The 20,002-nt window shown below is 40.3% G+C and overlaps 1 protein-coding gene across 14 annotated transcripts in view; it reads right to left on the reverse strand.

The window, feature by feature from the left end:
* MTSS1 (MTSS I-BAR domain containing 1) overlaps positions 1-20,002 on the reverse strand; it is a 125,286-nt gene that overhangs the window by 85,615 nt on the left and 19,669 nt on the right. The gene's annotated exons all lie outside the window — the stretch shown is intronic.

Raw genomic sequence — 20,002 nt, forward strand, 5'->3', positions numbered from 1 at the left:
CTCCCAGGTCAGCTGTGCAATGCTGCTTCCTCTCAGAAGAATGAGGAAATGCTGCCAATCTCTTTTCCTCCTCTCATTTTTTAGACACTATTTCACAACAAAGCACAACCCTCATGACATTTAAAAATAAAAATGCCCAACCATCAATTTTCTCTTCCTCCCACCCAAAATGTGCTTGATGTGTTTACTCAAATATTTAAATTATGAGGTTTGCCTGTGCCTGATGTAGTCCTATTTAAGGTATTGCTAGTATTTTCACAAGATGCAGGTGTAGTCAAAGTAATTACCAGTTAAAAACAGATTGATCTTTTATCAGTTATTAAGAAGCACTGAACAGCGCTATTTAAATAGATAACATCCTGCTTCCAAGAAAATATGATTAAAAATGTATGCTAGTGAAAAGGACCTAGTATGTTATTACAAAAAGGGAAACAATGGAAACAATAAGCTCTGCAAAATGCCCTTTTTAAAATAGACACTGTGCTGAATACAATGCAGATTATCTGGGAGAATATGCAGATATCACCAAAGAAAGATGAGACAGGAATTTTCACTGTGACAGAGAGGATTTATTGCAAAGCTAAAAAATAAATTCTTTGTCAATTGAGAGAAAACTCCTTTTACAACTCTGGCATCTGATACCAGTTCAGCACTATTTGGATGCTCTGGATTCTCCTTTTTGTCTTAACTTGGTCTGTTTTAGAGACCACACAAACATTCTTCTGCTAGAAGCATTTGTTTCTTGAAGTTATTATTAGCCACGAAGATCTAAAGCAGATCTGTTCTCAGCTACATTCATAGCCCAGATGTGGATATTGTGAAGACTCTGCATGAAGAATCAAAGCCAAGATTCCAGAGTCCTGTACAAGAGACCCACAGGAGATGAAAAGAAGGCTGTCTTCAGCATTTTCATCCTACAAGCTATTTATGGGACTATGACTTCATACTTTTTTGTTCTCAAGTAGCACAGATGTGCTGTATCAATTCATAGATTTGGAAAAAGATGTGTAGCATGAGTGTACAGAAAAAAATCAATTTTGCACCTGAAGCTGCAGCAATACAAACATGGAACTGATAGGATGTCCTATATTATTACTGGGGCAGATTGCTTATTCACTTAAATACTTACATTATATTTTGTCTGACCATCATTTGTCTGAAGAGATTCTGAAGCCAACAACAATAAAAAACCTATTTTTAGTACACAAGCTGAAAAACAAGTTATTTTGTCCCTGTCCTCAGCTTGTTTAATATGCAGGAACAAATCCTGTCTGAATTAGCAGAGTGCCTTGCTTTTGACTTGTATGTTAGCTGCATGGTAGCCATTTTGTTGAAGGCTTGTTTTATATTTAAATCAAGCAGTGTCACTTTTAAACAACACATCCTGTCTTCAGAACTCAAGAGAGATAAAAATTTAAACAAAACCTGAACATTATGGTTAGATTAGATTATTCTAGGTATTTTCCTGCTTAAATGATTGTATGATTCTGTCCTCTATAAAAATGAAGATATTAGTAGGTCCAGAAAATTGACTTGCTGTGCCATAAAACAACTTCCAAGTATGCTAAAGGGGGTGTAGTAAAATTCCTTATTGTAGCTGTAAATTTGCAATACATTCTGCCAATAATGTTTATGAGAAAAATACTTCATAAAGCAACCAATAAAGTTTCTGTTCCCATAATTTTTCATTTACATACCACATTAATATCTCTTTTGCATACATGAAAATTCTATTTGCCACCAAATGAAAAACATACAACATCCAAGGACAAAGATCAAATGTATGATGAATTCAAGAATTTGCATTGGGATGTCCCTGAACACCAGGACGCTGCCCCAGAACCCTCCTGATTCACTTGAGTCTTCTCTAGAATATCACACAGCATCACAGAGTCACAAACAGATCTGCACAATTTTAAGGAATATATTTTCAGTGCACAGCCCTTATTCCACTCAGTGGTGCAAATTAGCAAGGGAGGTTCCTTAATTAGGAAGTGCTAAATTTAGGATTGCAATATTCATCTCAAAGGGTCACAGCCATCTGTGTGTATTCCATCAACTAGAAAAATGCAGCTTATATATGTGCATTATAGTCTATCATTTACTGCATGTAACTTTAAGGTTTTTGAAAAACATTTGCCCAAAAAATGTGAACATACTCCCATTTCTTTTTCCTCTCCCAGTCTCCCACTCAAATGAGGTTAGCTAAGAAAAACCCTATTCACAGGAATTAAGAATGAAATACCAGTCCACTCTCACAATTAACAAGTAGCCTCAGCCAATGTCTGTGCCATAAACCTGGCTCTGGAGGTTCATAAACAGGCCCCTGTATATTTTCATTTCAATGAAATCTGTCTGAGCTATTAGAGATGCTCATACCAGTAAGAACTACTCAAAAACTGCAAGACACATGTTTTGCATTGCATTAATAGAAACAAAACAGTGATGCCTTAAATGTAATGGATTAAAGGAAATCATGCTCTGGACTAAATTTGTATGCTTTTGATTACTTCTGTGGTGTAAACGTCTCAGGAATTGGAGGAGTGAAGGGCTCTCAAGCTGTTATTCTGATGGTACCAGGCACATAAATTTTCCTTCCTTCAAGCAAGCCCAGCCACACACAGTGCTGAGGATGCAATCACAATGTTTCACAGGTCTTGCAATCAGAAATTCATTAAACATACTGTTAACTAGTAACTTCCAACTAATGACTGCAATTGCATTGTCACTCAGCTTCCATGCCCTTCATCCTCTGAACAGAGTCTAAGCCTCATCTTGTTTTCAGGACATTTAGCAATTGACAAGATCAGTGCCTTGACAAGGCTTAAAGCAGGGCAGATGTATGGGTCTAGCATTAACACTTCCTGCAGAGCATCCCACTTAAAGTAAAACACTGAGCCTCAGTCCTGAGACATAAACCTCTGTAGACCTGTGCAATTCCATCTTTAACCAACCAGCTCCTCAAACCACTAGGACGGCCACAGTTTACTGACAAAGAGGTCCCTGCATGCCAGAAGCAGCTTATTATGGGAGCAGGATCATACTTCCTCCTTGTCTTCTCAAACCTTGCACACAGAGAAAGACAACAGTTGGATAATGGGTATGATGCAATCCTCCCCATTTTACATTCTGTCTTGGTCCACCATCTTCTCCTGCTTATTACAGTAATTAATCCAGCACATCCAGGAAGGCACCCACACTGGTCATTTCCATCAGCTAACTTGCAGGAGCTATACATCCTTTCAACAAAGCCTTGAAGAGCTCATTTTCAGTCCCTTTACAGCAGGTGCCAGGTCATACCACCTGTAGATTTATGACCCATTGGGAATGTATGATGGAAGACACTTGAAGGCTGCAGCCTATGGTACAGACTAACTACCCAGGTCACAGGAATTGGATACAAACCAGAGATCCACCTCTGAAGGAAGCTGTTATTGCTTTAACACCAAAAATACAATGCTTACCACTCAAAGACAGGCTCTAAAGAGAATGACTATGAGACTGGTATGCTGGAGGAACAAGCAACCTTAAGATGTTATTGCAAATAACAAAAGTATTCCCTGCCAGTCTGGCAGCTGCATAGAAGCACTAGCAAATCTGAAAATGCCAAGACTGTTTACTCCAAATATAGTGGACACATCCAATTGAAGTGGCTTAGAGTGGAAATCAGCATTCCAAGTAACAAGCTGTTGCAAAATCATCTGTTAATTCTTTCAAGTCTTGTCAAATAGAAGATCTCTCGGCCTCTACCAAAAGAAAAATCATCTAGCAGTAGTTGATATAATTAAATTTAATGCAATAAAAAAATTACCCAAACTCTAAGACCAGCTCATAAATATGTAAATTTCATTGTTATGAAAAGACTAGTCAATCAACTCTATGAAGAGATAGTGAGATATTAACTTCTTTATCCTGTTAAGTGCCCATCACTTTTGCCCAGATAGTTGAAATTGCAATTTGCAAATACACAAAGCTAGCTGAATAAAGACCAGCATCTCATTTCTCTCCAGCTAAAAAAAGAAATGAATGTAATCAGCACATTTTCTCTCTAGATGAGAATGACAAATACAATCGCTAATGCATTGTGCTGCATTTCTGGTCTTACAGCTGCTTAAAGCTTCTACTTCCAAAAAAAGACTCTCAAAAGTAGGCAGCTGTGAATGTAACTTGCCCTATGCAAATGTTTTCAACTTTAAAAGAAACCCACTTTCCTCACTGCCTAACTCCTTCTTGTAGTGCAAATCAGGAGGAAAAAGGAGGAGAGACAGCATGCTTAGATTCCTTCTTTCTGTTATTCCAGGAAGCTGTTTGGGAAAATAACTGCTCAGGCTGCGCATTTCAGAACAGCATCAGCTCCCCCAGCCACCAGCAAAGGGCTTTCCTCAGCCAAAGATCATGCTGCACCCACGCACTCTTCAAAGCTCCTCCTGCTGATCCTCATGACCATTCCTGGAAACTGGTATTTGTGCAATCCAAAGCACAGCTCCAAGTACATCTCCCTGGTCAGAACAACACATGCCTAGCTGCTATAAACCACTCTGCACCCAGTGAGAGGAAATCCATGCAGCTCCAAGGCATTCTGTAAACAAGCAGACATGCTGCATAACAGAGAAAAAAGTTTAACAGCATAGGGGGACTAGGAATTTAAAATGCATACAGGACATGACTGAGTTAATTATGGCAACTATCACGTTTTATTTTTCTTGTTTTAAAATGCTTATTGTTACTTACTGTACTTATCTAGCTTTAAAGGCACAAAAAATGGATATTAACCATATAAGCAAGCAATGCAATATGCTGATGATGTTCTTCTCTTTATATATTTTATGCAAGTAACACCTGCAACTTTTCTGCTATTTTTCCACATCTTCTAGACAGCAGAGGACAAACCTGCTTAAAGCAACATGGGAAGAAATACCTAAAAAGATTGAACATGCTGCACCTAATTGAATGCACTTACATTCATCCCTTGAGCCTGATGCAATTTCAACTCTTACACTTTCACAGACTTCTGGCTAACCAGCAAGGTGGCAGAAACTGGAGGAAAGCTATCTCCAGTTAATCTCCTGTTATTTTGTATTCTTGCTCTTATTTCTAGTTAAATAGCCTGCAAAAAAAATCTCCACAAAGCCTCACCACAGATGGCAGTTTGGCATTCTCCAGCCAAGCTCACACCTGCAGCTTCCATGACCGCTGCTGCAGCTGGGCTTTTTGTCTCCTCTCACTGACAAAAACTGCAAAAACCACAAGTGTTAAGTGACCCACTACTACCACCATCCATTTCATTAATAAACTAAGTCCACAGGAAATCAAGATGCAAGCCTTTACTCTTGGCTCTGCTCCCTCCAACACAGCTCTGCTTATTTCCCAGGAAGGGGTAACCTTCGGGCAGTTTGGGCATAGAATCATTTGCCACGGGGAAATTCCCATCCACAAGAGGAAGGAAAGAAAAAGCACACAAAAGTGACAGTTCTGAAGAGGATTTCAGCCACTAGCATCAGTGTGAGCTACAGGAGCCCTGTGCTGAACAGGTCATGAGCCCTGCAAGGGCAAAGGCAGATCTCTTCACAGCAGTTTCACTTGACCTCTCCAGCTAGCCACCCCCAAATGGGAGTCACCAGAATCTCCACAGCACTTTACTGTCTCCTGGCCATGACACTGCACTCCAGGCCATGGCTTGATGCAGTCCATGAGCACCAGGACAATCATGTTATAGAAGGTGGTATGTTTTCTTGCACACTCTGAGTTGAGGCAAGACCATCTCTCCCTGTCTGTCAATTTTATGCAAAACCCACAGATGACAGACACAACCAAACCCAAAGTCTGTATTTCCTTCAGAAATCCAAGCAAGACTTCTTATGGGTACCAGTGTGATTTAATTTTTTTCTACATATATATTTATACAAAGAAGATGCACCTAGAGCATTTTCCAGCACGCCTGCACTGCAGAAAGGCTGCCTGTTCCCACGGCTTCTGTGCTGCAGGGCCCCAGCCACGCTGTGTCCAGCACAAGGCTTGCAGCAGGCTTAGCCCTGACCAGCCCTCCAGAGATAATCAGGTTAGATGATCTAATAGTCCTCCTGGTCCTTAAAAAGAAAATGAGGTGAATCACTTTGATGCTTTGAAGCCCTGGTCCAGTTTCTCCCACAGACAGAGACCAGCCACTGCAAGATGAAACTCAAATCAAAGCCAAGTTTTACTTCTGTGGTCAGCAGCACAGACATATTTCAAAACCAAGGTGAAGCAGATGACCAGAGAAGAGAGATGAAGCCAGACAGGCTTCTCTGTAGGACAGGGAGGCATTCAGTTGGCTAAGAAACAAAAGGGTAGGGAGACAGAGAGCCTGAGAGGCTTTCTGGCCAGATGCTTTCCATAAGTAAATCCTAAAATGGCAGCCACTGGTCCCCACTATTCATTCACTCCATCATTCTCACCAAAGAACAGTTCTCACATCAGGTGGACATAGTTTTGTCTCTTGTACAGGTAACTGAATAATCCTCTGATCTTGCTTCACCCTAATACTTTATACAAGATTGTTTTAAAAAAACCTCTGAATTGTGCAGTAGATGGCTATTAACAAGGACAACCCAAGAGGCTGTTTCCTAAGCTTAGAAGCTTTTTCTCCAAGATTGACCTGTCCAGTTGTCCATACTAAAGCAGCTCACCGATATTTAAATTGTGCAAAGCCATCACTGTTTAGTGCTTTCACAGAAAGCTTCCCCAGCAGAATTAATTAGCTGATAAATTATATTGAGAACATATCCATCAAATCTAAGGATGCTGTTCCTCATGTTTGTGCCAAAGCAACTCTACTCCTACTCTTCCATCAGCATAAATGAGTTTAAAAATAGCCTTATAAGAATATTTAAATGGGTTTCATTATAGCTTAAACTAGTGAGAAGACTTTGACAACTATTCCTACAAAGCAAACTCCCTGTAGAACCTTTTTAAATATCCTAAAAGGAGTTGCAGCTCTACCTGCAGAATTGAAATCAAAAACAAGTTAAGAGAAAACAAAAGAGAGAGTAAGTTATTTCAAACAAAGTGTTCATTGCTGCATGGAGAAGTCTTTGTTCAAATATATTGCATGTAAGAAATCTTATTATTGTGTAATTAAGCCCTGAACTAATATGGCCAGGGAAGTGGAGCCTTAAAAACAAGGCTTACAGGATTGTCTAGTTTGACACCTTCTTTACATGGCAGAAACAAGTTTGTCTGCCTTAATCCTTCCTCTGCAACCACTGAGAAAGGTCTGTATGTGCTATAAGAAGAGCACTGGAAGTTTTCAGGGATCAAGAAAAGAATAGCATAACTTCAGTTACACCGAATCCCATTCAACCAATCAATACTGCAACTTGCTCATCTCTTGTTATTACCAATCCTCTTGCAAAATGAGGCTGTTCTACACACATATTTCCCAATCATCCATCTTAATGCAAATATGCTGAAAATGTTGCAGGGAACATGCAGGGCCACAGTCAGAAAGGAAAATGCACAGAAACCCACAGAAGCTGAAAACAAAAAACCACAGGTGAGCCTCTTTCCAATAAAAACAAACAATGCCCTCTGCAAAGCACAACTAAATGTACCAGAGAGGGAAATCCAGACAGAGCCACGAAACACCAGAAAACAAGTGACCCCAGACATCCTTTTAAAAAGGAAAAGAAAAAGAAAGTGGGGGGAGTGTGAAACTCTAGCTGCCCCCTGGATCCTGTGAACAGTTATCCACCTATATCCACCTGTGCATTCCCAGTAATGCTTTGGGATAGTTCTGGGCATGCAAAGCAGCATATCTAGGATCCTAAATAACATTACTGAAGGAATTAGGTACCAGGAAATACAGACCCTCCATTTTTAATGCAGTCGCTCAGCAGGAATTACATGGCATCTCACCCAGATCTCCAAAGCACCATCTCACCCCCCAAGTAACCTGAACAATCTTTGCAGATCTTAACATCAAAAGAAATTCTCATTGCTATAGACAGGTCATACAAAATACATGTGCCTGACATCCAAGCCTTGGGGGTCACACTACCACTTTATACCTCCATCCAGGAGGATGTCAAAACCTCTACAATCCAGGATTATTCTTGGAAGTCTTTATTTTATTCTCCCTTTAAACAGAACTAGATCTCCCTTTAACTAGGAATCATTGCAATTATGTAAATTGCTGTTATCATATTGCTTGCTTTTAAAAAACAAAAAAAATCCTAAATTTTATAAATTATAAATTTTGTGCATCTAGTTACTGAAACTATTGTTTGAGGCAAAATATGTCATCACAAGACAAAGCTAAAGGAAGATATTCCTGTTTGCCTTGTGTCCCTTCAACCTTTCCTAACGGCTGGAAGCAGTGAATCAAAGGTAAAATGAACTGACTTGCCCCAGTTTGTTTCCATGCAACTTAAAGCTCCATCATCAATGTTTAATGTTTACTCCCATTGGTCACAAGAAGCTTTTTATATGCTGAATATGTTCCACCTAAGAGACCTTTTCTCTTAAAGAAAGTTATTCATACATCTTTCACTTTATAGGTACACCTAGAAGGCACAAATTTTGAGTCCAGCTTCCTTTTTTGACCAAAAAAAAAAATCACACATGAAAATAAGTTGAAACCAAACAGACTAACTTGAAGTAAACAAAAGTTAAGCATTAACAAGAAAACATACATTGCTTTATCCATGATGATCACAACCTAAAAAACTGAACTCTAGAGAGGCTGAAATTCGGACCAATTTAAACAGATTAGGCAACAGTAAACATTGGAAACAAGGAGCTTTGGAAAGGATGTTGAATAGATGAATTTCTTAAACTGACCAAGCTTTAACCTTCATTAACCAGCCTAAGAGGACAGGACAGACTTCTTGCCACTTAGGCTCAAAAATCCCTTAGCAGTATTCACGATGAGCAGATGGGTGGTTCTTTGCTGTTCTGAAGGCATTAGCTTTTTGTCTGTGAGAGACCCCATTAACCCTACATAAACATAAAGCCTTAACAAGAAAGCTTCATTCTAACAACTACATTTGCTTTAAAATACTTAGACCTAAACTTCAAGCTTAATTACACTGTGCATAAAGTCACCCTAAAATAACATCTCAACCAGTTTCTTCATTGTCTCTAGAGATGCACACAAGTTTAGTACTTTCACTCTAGCTGGGAATATACATGAACAAGGCTTTTTCTCCCACTCCTAATTTTGAAAGCCATGTTAAATTAGTAAGGTTGCCAACAAAGAAAACATGTTGTGAAGAACAAAGTCTCTGAAAGCAGGCAGCCACTTCAGACAGAACAGCTAAAACACTTGTGAAAGTGCAGCTTGAGAAAAATGGAGTTTATAGCTCTGAGTGAAGCCAGCCTCAAGCTTACAATGAAAGATTAAAATCTGTTCGTCTAAATCAATTATCCGTCCTGAGCACACATTGTGCACTTGAACCCAACAGTCTGGGGAGGGCTTTGCATTACAGTACACACTCAGTACAACACTCATTTCCCCAGCAGCAAGCTACATTTCAGCTTAATAGCTAAAACATTCCCTTGACTACATTCATAACCAAGGCTCCTGCCTCTGCAGCAGCTCCATAAGTTACACATGAACTCTTTACCTTTGAACCAAAGTGACTAACGCTCACACAGAGCTGCTATTCTCCATGCAACACAACCTAGATTTAAAATGGATACACAGTCACAACAGCATCCAACAGAAATGTGCTCTGCTGGACTCCAGTGATTTTGCAAACTAGCAAAAAATGAACAAGCATTGAAAACGGATAATCCATCACAATATGCACTTAAAGCATTTACTAAATTTACTTGGGATTTAATTTATTTATAACAACTCAACGTTCTGGACTTCCATCACGATATTGCATAAATGTAACCAAGTCTTACTCTAAGATTCTCATTTCAGCACTCTGCTTAGTACCTGCTTGAAAGAAAGGGAGATTTTTTAACTTCAACACAAGAACAAAGGTGAAGACAATTTCCCAGCATCATGAGTCATTATAGTCTTAAATAACAGTTTCCAATCCTAGTTCTCAAACTGTAATCTGGTCATATCTCAGTGCCAAATTCTCTCCGATTATTCGAATGCATCATTACTCTCTTGACGCAAATAGTTTAATCCAGTTATTTATTGGGGTTTTCAAAATCACTGTAATACTTTTACTATGGACTTGCAGACGTAAACAGTGAATATAAAAGATGACCTGTCTGAAAGGATTTTTTTTAAAGATAAAAACCCCTTGCTTTTTCATGCATATGTACTGGATGTCCCCTAAATATCCCCAGCACAACACAGCCAGCTCCTCTTTGTCCACCATACAGTTCTTTCTCTCTACACTCACTTTCAGCATCCCTAAATACCAAATGAGTAAGAGGCTGCTCTGAGGGTGGCCAAATGAAGGCTCCCCTTGAGCTGGCTGAGCAAATGGCACTTCTTGTGTGTACACACGGCCATGTCCATAGGTACACAGGACATACAACTTCACCCTCTCCTCAGAGATGCTTCTGCGGGAAGACGGCTTGGAAGACAAGCATATCTAAAATATATCTCCTTTTCTAGCACAGCCAGGAAAAACAACCTTCAATCATAAAAAATGACATCTTCACACTTCAGACTATTTCATCAATGCCCCAAGTTTACTTCAGAGATCAGGCTTGATCTCATCACAATTTGGGGAACTTCTGCGGTTGGGAAAAAAGAGACCAAACCATTGCTGCCTGCCTAAGTCCAGTTTCTGTACTTAGAGGACTTGTCTGGATAGCAAGCACTGCTCTGTATTGCTTTCTCACCTCCATCACATTATTCAAATTTTAAAAGTGAAGATAGAATAAATAGAAGAATCAGTTTCATTTTCATGCACCCGACCCCTGGACTAATTCTGGACTAACTGTAAATGGTGCAAATCAGACTTTGCATATTGCCTGGCACCCTGAAAGCCTACAGTCTCTACAAGCCAAGCTTTAACACTCTCACCGCTGCTTAACCCTGTGAAATCAAATACATTAAGCAGGTGTGTCTGGGACTAAGTAAGGGCAGAAGATGGTCCTGCAGACAAAAACACATTAACAATGCTATTTATCATACTCAGCAGAACAAACACCAGCTCTGCTTCAAAACAGAGTAATGGCAATACCAATGGCTGTTACTCTTGGGAGAAAATGAACCCAGTTCCCAGGCATATCTTTCACTTCAGGGTGGGCTGAAGTGACTCCAGGACAAACACTCATTTATGTATTCTTCAGTGCTTCCATCTGGCAGCTCTGCCAAGGCAGGGGAGTGGTGTTAGAGAAAAAGACATCCCCCCTCCTCACCTCCAGCTCCATTTTGCAAAATGCCTATTTTTAGCCCTCAGTGTACACACCAAGGTGCACAGCACCACTGCTGTAGTAATGGCAGCCACAAACCTGCCTGCTTGCTTGTCATCCATCAGGTACTCGCACAGGGCTGCATTGAACTGCAGAACAGGCTCAAATACTGCTCCAAACTAAAGTCCCAGCCAACTCCTTGATATTAGTTACTATAGAAACCAGTCCCTCGGCACAGGCGCTCACAGCAGGAAATCATGCAGATTTCAATTTTACATAGTAATAAATGCTGCGGGAGAGGAGAATTTCACAACAATTGCAGGGGCTGATTGTACAAACTCAGACCTCTTCTACCCCACGACACTGCAGATGAACGTGCCCACGCACACAATTGCCACTGCTCCTAGTTTTGAAGTGGTTTCCACAAAGCTTGAGTTGGGATGGATGCTGGAAAGGTGGCAGCATTTTTCAGTGGCTTCATTAGACTGGAAAACGTACTCATTTTTACATGCAAGAAGCCCATCTTGAAAACAATAAAACAAGCACCAATTGCAAAGCAGTAGGAAGATTTAAGCATGTATGCAAGTACAGACAGTCCAAACGTTTTACAGGAAGTACTGTCAGGTCACAACCCAGGGCTTCTTTGGAAATAGCCCATCTTCCTTTCCTTCTCCACCCTGTCCAAAAAAACAACCTGAATAGAAGGCAGGTCACAGATAAATCTGTAGAAAAAAACTGTTGTAGAAAGCACAAAGACAAGAGGGAGGACTCTGAGCCCTGAAATGAAACAGTGAGGTAATATTATTCTAACTTTTCAGAAGTAGTTCTACAGGTTGGACTCCATCGTGCGTGGGGGTGGAAGAGGAAGACACACAGCACAATTCACTTCTTGTCCCAGGCAGAACTGAATTTTCTACTGAAATTCAACAAACAGTGGGGGGGACTCTTCCTCACCTTTCTAAATGAGCCTATAAGCCTGAACAGGGCAGGTTTTACTACATCAACCAGGGAAGAAAAGAGCAGGGAAGTGCTTCAGTGAAAAAAACTAACATGAAGGGAGGAGGGAAGGGGTGAACAGCTTGCACAGCAACAGGGACAAACATTTGTGCTGGCAACAGCCGACAAATCATCAAGCAAACAGAAGGACAAGAAAATGAAGGAAGCTGGTCTATTTTTAAGCAAGACCTCATTATTACCATGAACATGCACTGCTTCCCAAGAAGCAGCAGGTATGCAAACATGAGATGAATCATATCACAGAGTAAATCACCTGGCAGCAGCACACTCGTTTGCATGGACACACACAGAGTGAACACATACGATCTACGGGCCTGACACCTACGAAAATGTGTGGAAGAGCATCCTTCTGGGAGGCAGCCTGAATTATGGAGAGCAAAAAAAAACCTGTTAGACAATGCAAATGTCACTGCTGCTTCAGAAAATGACTTTTGTTACTGCTTTTGTTAATGATTAGATGGAGTACATTGTTATGGACGCTCCACTCACAATTAGTCTGCTGCAGCTTGTAATTTCACTTTTTGTATAGCTCCCTCATGTCATTAGAAACAAACACAGTTTCTGTACAGCCAAGATAGGAATAGACTGAGGGAATTGGAGAAGACACCCCAAGTGAAAGCACACATTTTATGTCACAGCCTTTGCACAAACTGCCTTGCTGATACAAAGGAACTTCACAAGTGGTTTTAGGACAGGTGGACTGGGGTGCAGTGAGGTGAACTGCAGGACTCTGGTCACACTCACACCTCCAGGTCTGGAGAGTTTGCAAGAAGCCAGCTGACAGCATCAAATCTGATACTTCACCAACATATGTCTTCTAGGAAGCCACCACTGAGGTGACCAAGAAAAGGACAACCCCAAACCTGCATTTCCAGGCAGCTGTGAGGGACAAAGCACAAGGGCACAGAAGCTCAGCAACTGCTCCACAGCCTCCACAGATTGTTATGGGCAAGGTACATGAGGCAAGAAGCACTACCCTACTTCACAGAAAACTTGCTTAGTCTGAACTGATTTTCTAATTCTCTTCCCATGACACAGAACTTCCCTTTCTCTTGTATGGCAAATAAAAAAAGATACTAAATAAAACTCTATGAGAGCAGATCTTCAGCTACCTTTGTTACCCAGCTGGTGACAGATTAAAAATAAATAAGAGCTGCAACAACTCCCTTGTTGTGATTACTACAGGATTGTAACTATGTGCCAACTAGTAATTTATCACATCAAAAGGCTGCTTGAATTAGCCTGAAAGGGGATCTCCCACCACAGAAACGTGCTACACTGGGAAAATCAACCACCAACCAAAACCTCAGCCTCCACTTTCAAATCCACATCCCATCATCAAAAGGATGCTTTTGCATCTAAACTAATAAATCATCTGAAGGAAATCCTAAAGCCACTTACAGTTTATCCTCATTACTTCCCAAACTGGATGATTAAGACATTAAAAGTTTGGTTCTGTTGCCAAGACTGAGAAAATTCTTTACAGCTACAAAACCAGTATTTAGTTACTGAAGTGTAGGTGCTCTGTGTGAAGATGCCCACAGAGATATAAATTCATAATGTAGCTGGAAACAACAATCAATCCATCCATCCCAAGCCTGCAGAAAAACCAGGATCTGATATTCTACCCTCCTAAAAGCAACACAGCTGTATAAGTAAGGAGAAAGAACCACAACCAAGTGTATGAAAAATTAACTCTGAGCTGTTCCCCCTCCCCACACTCCCAATGATTTCCAATTCAGATGACAGTGAGCAGACTTACATTCAGTCATGTGAAAAAAGTCCAGCCACTGCTATCTTAACACACCAGCCCACTTCTTGGACAAGGTACTAAAGAAGTTTGTTTGCTTCTTCATCCCTCGCCCTTTTTTTTCCCCCACTCATAGAAGCTGGTCTTGGATTCAAATTTTCTGTTTAGCACACACAATCACCTGGTGGCTTTACACCCTTTCCTAACAACATTTCAGTCTCTCAGCACCTCAGCAAGCTCAAAAAAATACTGGGTTGTAAGGCAAATGCAAACTCCACTCCTGTGTCACTCTCTGCACTTTACAAAGGGACATCTGACTATGTAAGTTATTATAGCAATTATCTTTCACTTTTGCCCTGAATATTACTCCTTAGGTAAGGATAAATCAGCACAAATGTTGTCAATGACCCTGAGCTAGATTTTGTCTTGACCTCAAGGAAAAAAATAAGGCATAAATAAGTAAGATTTTTTTAAGCTGCAGTGCCTGCACTTCTCCAAAGAAAAGACAATGGCAATGTTTTACCTGCAGTGCAGCTCTTTCCAGCCCTAAGTATAAAATCATTAATAACCAAACCATTTCTCTTGTGTTTGACCATTTTAGATGTTCAACCCATTTTGTCTGCTCCAGCCAAAGGGGCTCACATCAGAAGCAGAGTTCTCAGGACGACACACATGGTGACAAACACGGACTGACATTTGCTACTGGTCTAGAGAGAGGTGAGAACACAGAAACAGTGAGTAACACAACATGGCCTTGTGATTTGTAGTTTTAGCTGTTGTTAAGCAGAATATCCAAGTCCCATTTCTCCAAACACAACAGATATGTAATATGCATCCAGCTTCAAAATTATCTGCCAGTGATTCTGATTTTGGTCCTGCATTTTGCAACACCTTCATGAAAACATAATGGAAGACTGAATGGCTCATTTTAATACTTTTCTTCCTGATTATTTTATATATGAAAATCCACAAAGGAAAAGTCTGGACTGTATTATTTTTCTTCAAAGACTCCACAGGAGAATAAGTACTTATGACAGTCGTATCTTATCTGACAGGAAGCTCAAACAAAGGTTTTGCTATTTGAGTATGAATATCTGAAATTAAAGAGGAGTCAGACGAAGGAATGGGACAATGAGAATGCCTTTCCTCTTGTGACCAGCTTTGTTTTCACTCTGAAATTAGGCACAGATCACCATCACATCTCCCCAGTCCATAGCCAGGAGCAAACCAGTCCATTTCAGAAATGTTATACAGCTGTATGTCTATTGCTGTAGATTGTGATGTCTTTCTCCTCCCCAGCCTTCACTTCTGTTCCATCTTTTTTTTTCCCCTCATGGAAATAAATAAATCAATAGAAAACACCCTTCAGTACTGTCCATTACATTTTGCTGTAGCACCAAGACCCTACCCTACCTTGGCTCACACTCTGCCATATTTGCAGTGAGCTCCTGGTTCAGGATGCCTAAGCACACTCACTTGGGAGCTCACAGATAATTCCAGCCCTGCAACACTTTGTGCAGCTTGGCACCTTGGGAAACCACTTCAGTACATACAATATAGATCCTGGCCAAAATAACAATGGATCACCCAGACTAAGGGTGTCTGAAGGGGTACTTACACACTACCTGGAACAACATGGATGCAGAGTCTGTCCAGGAACACCAATCTGCAGCAAAGGTACTATTTTAAGCAGCCTTATTAAACATGAAGAGCAGTCACTGAGTAGTGCCACAGAAGAGCTACCTGACATAGACACTCACAAATATTAATCAAATTTAATTTTATAAGTAAAAGTGTTAAACCATATTTACATTTTTGTGTGCTGTTGAAATTTAATGAGGCCTGAAAAAAGTGCAGGCACTTTAATGTAGCACTTCTTCCACACTGATATATCCGACCCCTTGAAAGGGTAACATTAAAATTACTGTGCTGATTTTGGTCCCTGCTGCTGCTGCATGCCATGCAGACACAGACTGAGTTTTGCTTCCAAATCTACTCAGTGCCCCTTGGTAGCTGGCTGACTACCCACAATGTCCTCCCTGATCTCAAAACCCTCAGTCCAGCAGAAAGGGTCTCCTGCTCAAGTGGAATGTCCTGCAACACTGCATTGCCTTAAAATCCTCTCAGACATCTGTAAAATGAAAGAGATGGAAAACATACTAGATGTCAGAATTACCAAAGGCAGGGAAAACATACCTCTAGTAGCACTTGCCAAGAGGGAACTTCAAACAGCATTACAATGCATGGAATCCAGCTGGCCAGAGAAAGCTGTGTGATACACTGACACCCTCTTGAAGTGATTTAACTAATCTGCTAATATCAGGCACACCTATGTATATGCAAAACCCTTCAATATGAATGAAAAACAAAAAACCACAAGACTTGAGTATCAGCTGCCTCATTAACAATCTCACTTTGAAGATCAATTTTAAGCTTGAGTAAATCAAAGCTTTTTGATGATCTTTCCATAAATTTTAATTTACACCTGTGCAGGTAGGCAAGATTGGGGCAAGGTTTTATTGGGAAGCTGCTGATGGTGAATTAAGTGGATATATAAGAAGTGTGCATATCTTCACATTAATCTCCCTCATAACACAAGGAGGATAGTCACTTTTCACACCTACTTTTTCAAGTTCCTGAGCTCTAGTACTTATCTACAAAGGACATTCAAATGCAGCAGAGGCAGAAGAAGACTAGCATACAAAAAGCAAAGCAATTTACATACGCCCTTTTACAAACTGTTGAAAGCCAACTTGAACATATATCACATATAAACACAGTATTTGTGATGCACAGTTCTTGTCTTCATAAGGGAATATATTTTTATTGCACAAATAATCAGGTAAACAAATTAAATTAAATTAGATTTAAATGTCTTCCATGCTTCAGTTAGAATTGATGCAGGTAAAAACATTCAGAATCTCAAATATTGAAAGAAATAAGCCATGTTAAAAAAGCCTGAACCAAAACTCATGAGCACACATCTCCCCAAAAGGAAACTTCACTTTTAAGGTATTCAAGAGTTATTATTACACTATTTAAGGAATATTAAGGATTTAAAGGTACCCTGAAGCACCTCATTCATTTAATATTTTGTAAGCATTCTCTTTAATAATCATAGTGAGAGATAATACAGATTCACTGCAGACTACCAAGTTCTGCTGGGCTGTATGCCAAACAGATGCAGCTTGAACAACAAAAACTGCTACATAGATGTCTCTATTTTGTCAGAGCTCAAAAATCAAAACATCTGAAGGAATTTTGTTTTCAAAAATCTCTGATGCCAGCAAAAACAGCACACACTGCTATACAGCTAGCATTACTTTAAATTAGCAACATAACTTAACAATCTCCCCCACTCAAATGATGATTCTCAGATGACCAGACCCACAGAAATCTAACATTTTGGTGATACATGCATCAGAATTAATTTCCCTGTGTTTTCCCTTGTCAGGCTAAAATCAAAGCATTGAACCAAGGAAAGTAAACTGAGGAAAAAAGAGACAACTTTGGGTTGATGCACATCAAAATGGAGAGACAGCAAAGGGGGAAGCAAAAGCTGAAAGGAGCTGGTTGGGAATTAATTTGTGTATTGAGTCACCACAAAACATCAGGTACTTCACGTTCAGGGCTTTTCCTACTTCAGAAGCTACCAAGAGAAAAAAATACAGCAAAGTACAGGTTATCTGACTCATCCAATCAGGTTTGACCACAGGCAGAGCTCCAGTTATGCCTTCTGAGCTCCAGATGGGAACGTGAAGATTAACATTGCTACCACTGCAGGATTAGAAGGAAGTAAATGGCTTGGAGAGAACAATGCACCAGAAGAGCAAAGACAGTGCTTGGGAACAGCAGTAATGGCACACAAGGTAAGGCTACCAGCTGGAACAGGGACTGGCAATGATGGAAATAAGCTCTCATTCTTGAACACTTGGTGACTGAAAGGAGAGTGTCTCCCCTTGCATGTGTATGCACATGTATATCCAGGCAAACACTTTTTCTTCTTTCAAAGCTAATGCTGCTGCAAACAGATTAAAGAGTAGCCAGAGTTCTTCTGTTGACTGATAAAACACTTTCATCGGCTAGATCAATGAGTCTTAAAATAACAGGCCACTTTCTGTAGAACTACAAGCAATTACAAATTAAAGGCAGCACCAGCTTCACAACACTTCAGTCATCCTACAAGGAACTAACACTGTCCCTCCAGAGCAGGCACCTGCTCCAGCATTTCCATACACAGTTAGTTCCCAGAAGAAGCATTTGGCTCATGCAATGATAAACCAGCCTCATGATGTAAAATATACCAACCTCCCTGCCTCCTTTGTCATGGGAAGTGCTACTCAAGTCTCATTTATCCCCAGCAGCTGAACATGACTTGGTCTCACTTTGGTTAATCTGTTAACTGTAAACTTTGGTTTATCTGTTAACCCTCTAAACAGGGTGGAACACAGCCAGATGTTTGATTAGACGATCAGATACATAATTTTACATACTGGGTAAGTAACAGGGAAAATTTAAGAAAGGATTTTTCACTTTAGGTAACCACTCAAAGGGAAAACTGAGAACCTGCTAAAATTCCCATATCAGAGAAAAAAATATTAAGTTTTTCTGTTTCAGTTTTGGAATAGAATTCCTTAAACTGATGGCAAAATATGTTTTTATTGAACTGTGCCCTCATAAGTCACAGGGATTTTTGCCATCACCTTCCATGGGGACAGGTGTTTATCCTTGTCCACAGCAAGGTAGAATGATCAGTATTTGTTAAAGGAGCAAGGTGCAACCTCAGAGATAAACTTGAATGGGCACAAATGGAACTTGGGTTGGGTGGCAGATCACAACCAGCAGCTAACTTGGAGTTTTGATTCATTGCCCAGAACATCACTTCCTAAAAATAAAACCAAAATTCCCTTCTATCCTTTCAGTCAGAAAAGGCAGAAGACAGAACAGAGGAGCTATACAAATTTGGCATGCCTGGATTCACAGAGCTCCTTTTGTAAAGGATGTGTTCGAAGAGATAAGAGACAAGACACGACACAGCAGAAAGTGCAAAATAGCCTTCAAGAACCCACACAAGCCATTTTTGTTTGAGAGTGGGAAAAGTTTCAGTCATTCTGGTATCTCAATGAAAGTCCTATAAGCCTGCCAGCATAGCTAGAAGACAAGTCTCGAGGATTTTGGTCACTGACTTTGTTTCCCCTTGGGGAGAACAGAAGAAAGAGAATATGCTTGAAGGAAGGACATGTTAGAAATCCAAGTGAAGTTCTTCCTTAGTTTATTCCACTTTCAGTCATGTTTATTATTTTATGTGAGTAGATTACCTCTAATTTACAGTAGGTATGCATATAATGAGGATCTTCTTATCAGAATGTAAATATTAGCTTTAGACAGGAAAAAGAAGTATTTTTCCCTCTTGTCATTCTGACTTGGAACTCACTCCAGCAGCTGCCACTCCTCCTGTAAGCCAGAGGTAAAGGAAGTCTGACTGAGCTTGCACTCTGCTAATGGGAATGAACACCCTTCATGTCAGCAATATTACTTTTTTACTCTCCAAGTCAAATGCCAATAGCACATTAGGACTTTAAAAAATGCTACAAAACCTTTAGGGTTAGAGGTGACCAAGAGCTGCTCCCTCAGCAGTGATTTATCTGCACTCTGGATTTACTCTTCAGCAGCAGTCCAAGGACAGTGACCATGGGGAATGCCCTACATCACTGCAGGGACATCTGCACATGATGCCTTGGTCACTGGGCATCCAGCATCAGAGAGAAGCAGCCTTTTGTCTCCTTCCAACTCAGCAGGCTGGAAAGAATGCCAGCTGCACTATTCTGGCTCTCCATACTCACCAATAAGCTGAGACTGCTACCCAGAGAAGCCCACAGCCCAGGAAAACTCAGTTTGACCAAGAACATCAGACTTAAAGGGGAATCA

Source organism: Molothrus aeneus, chromosome 1 (genome assembly GCF_037042795.1).
Source record: "Molothrus aeneus isolate 106 chromosome 1, BPBGC_Maene_1.0, whole genome shotgun sequence".
Lineage (NCBI taxonomy): Eukaryota > Metazoa > Chordata > Aves > Passeriformes > Icteridae > Molothrus > Molothrus aeneus.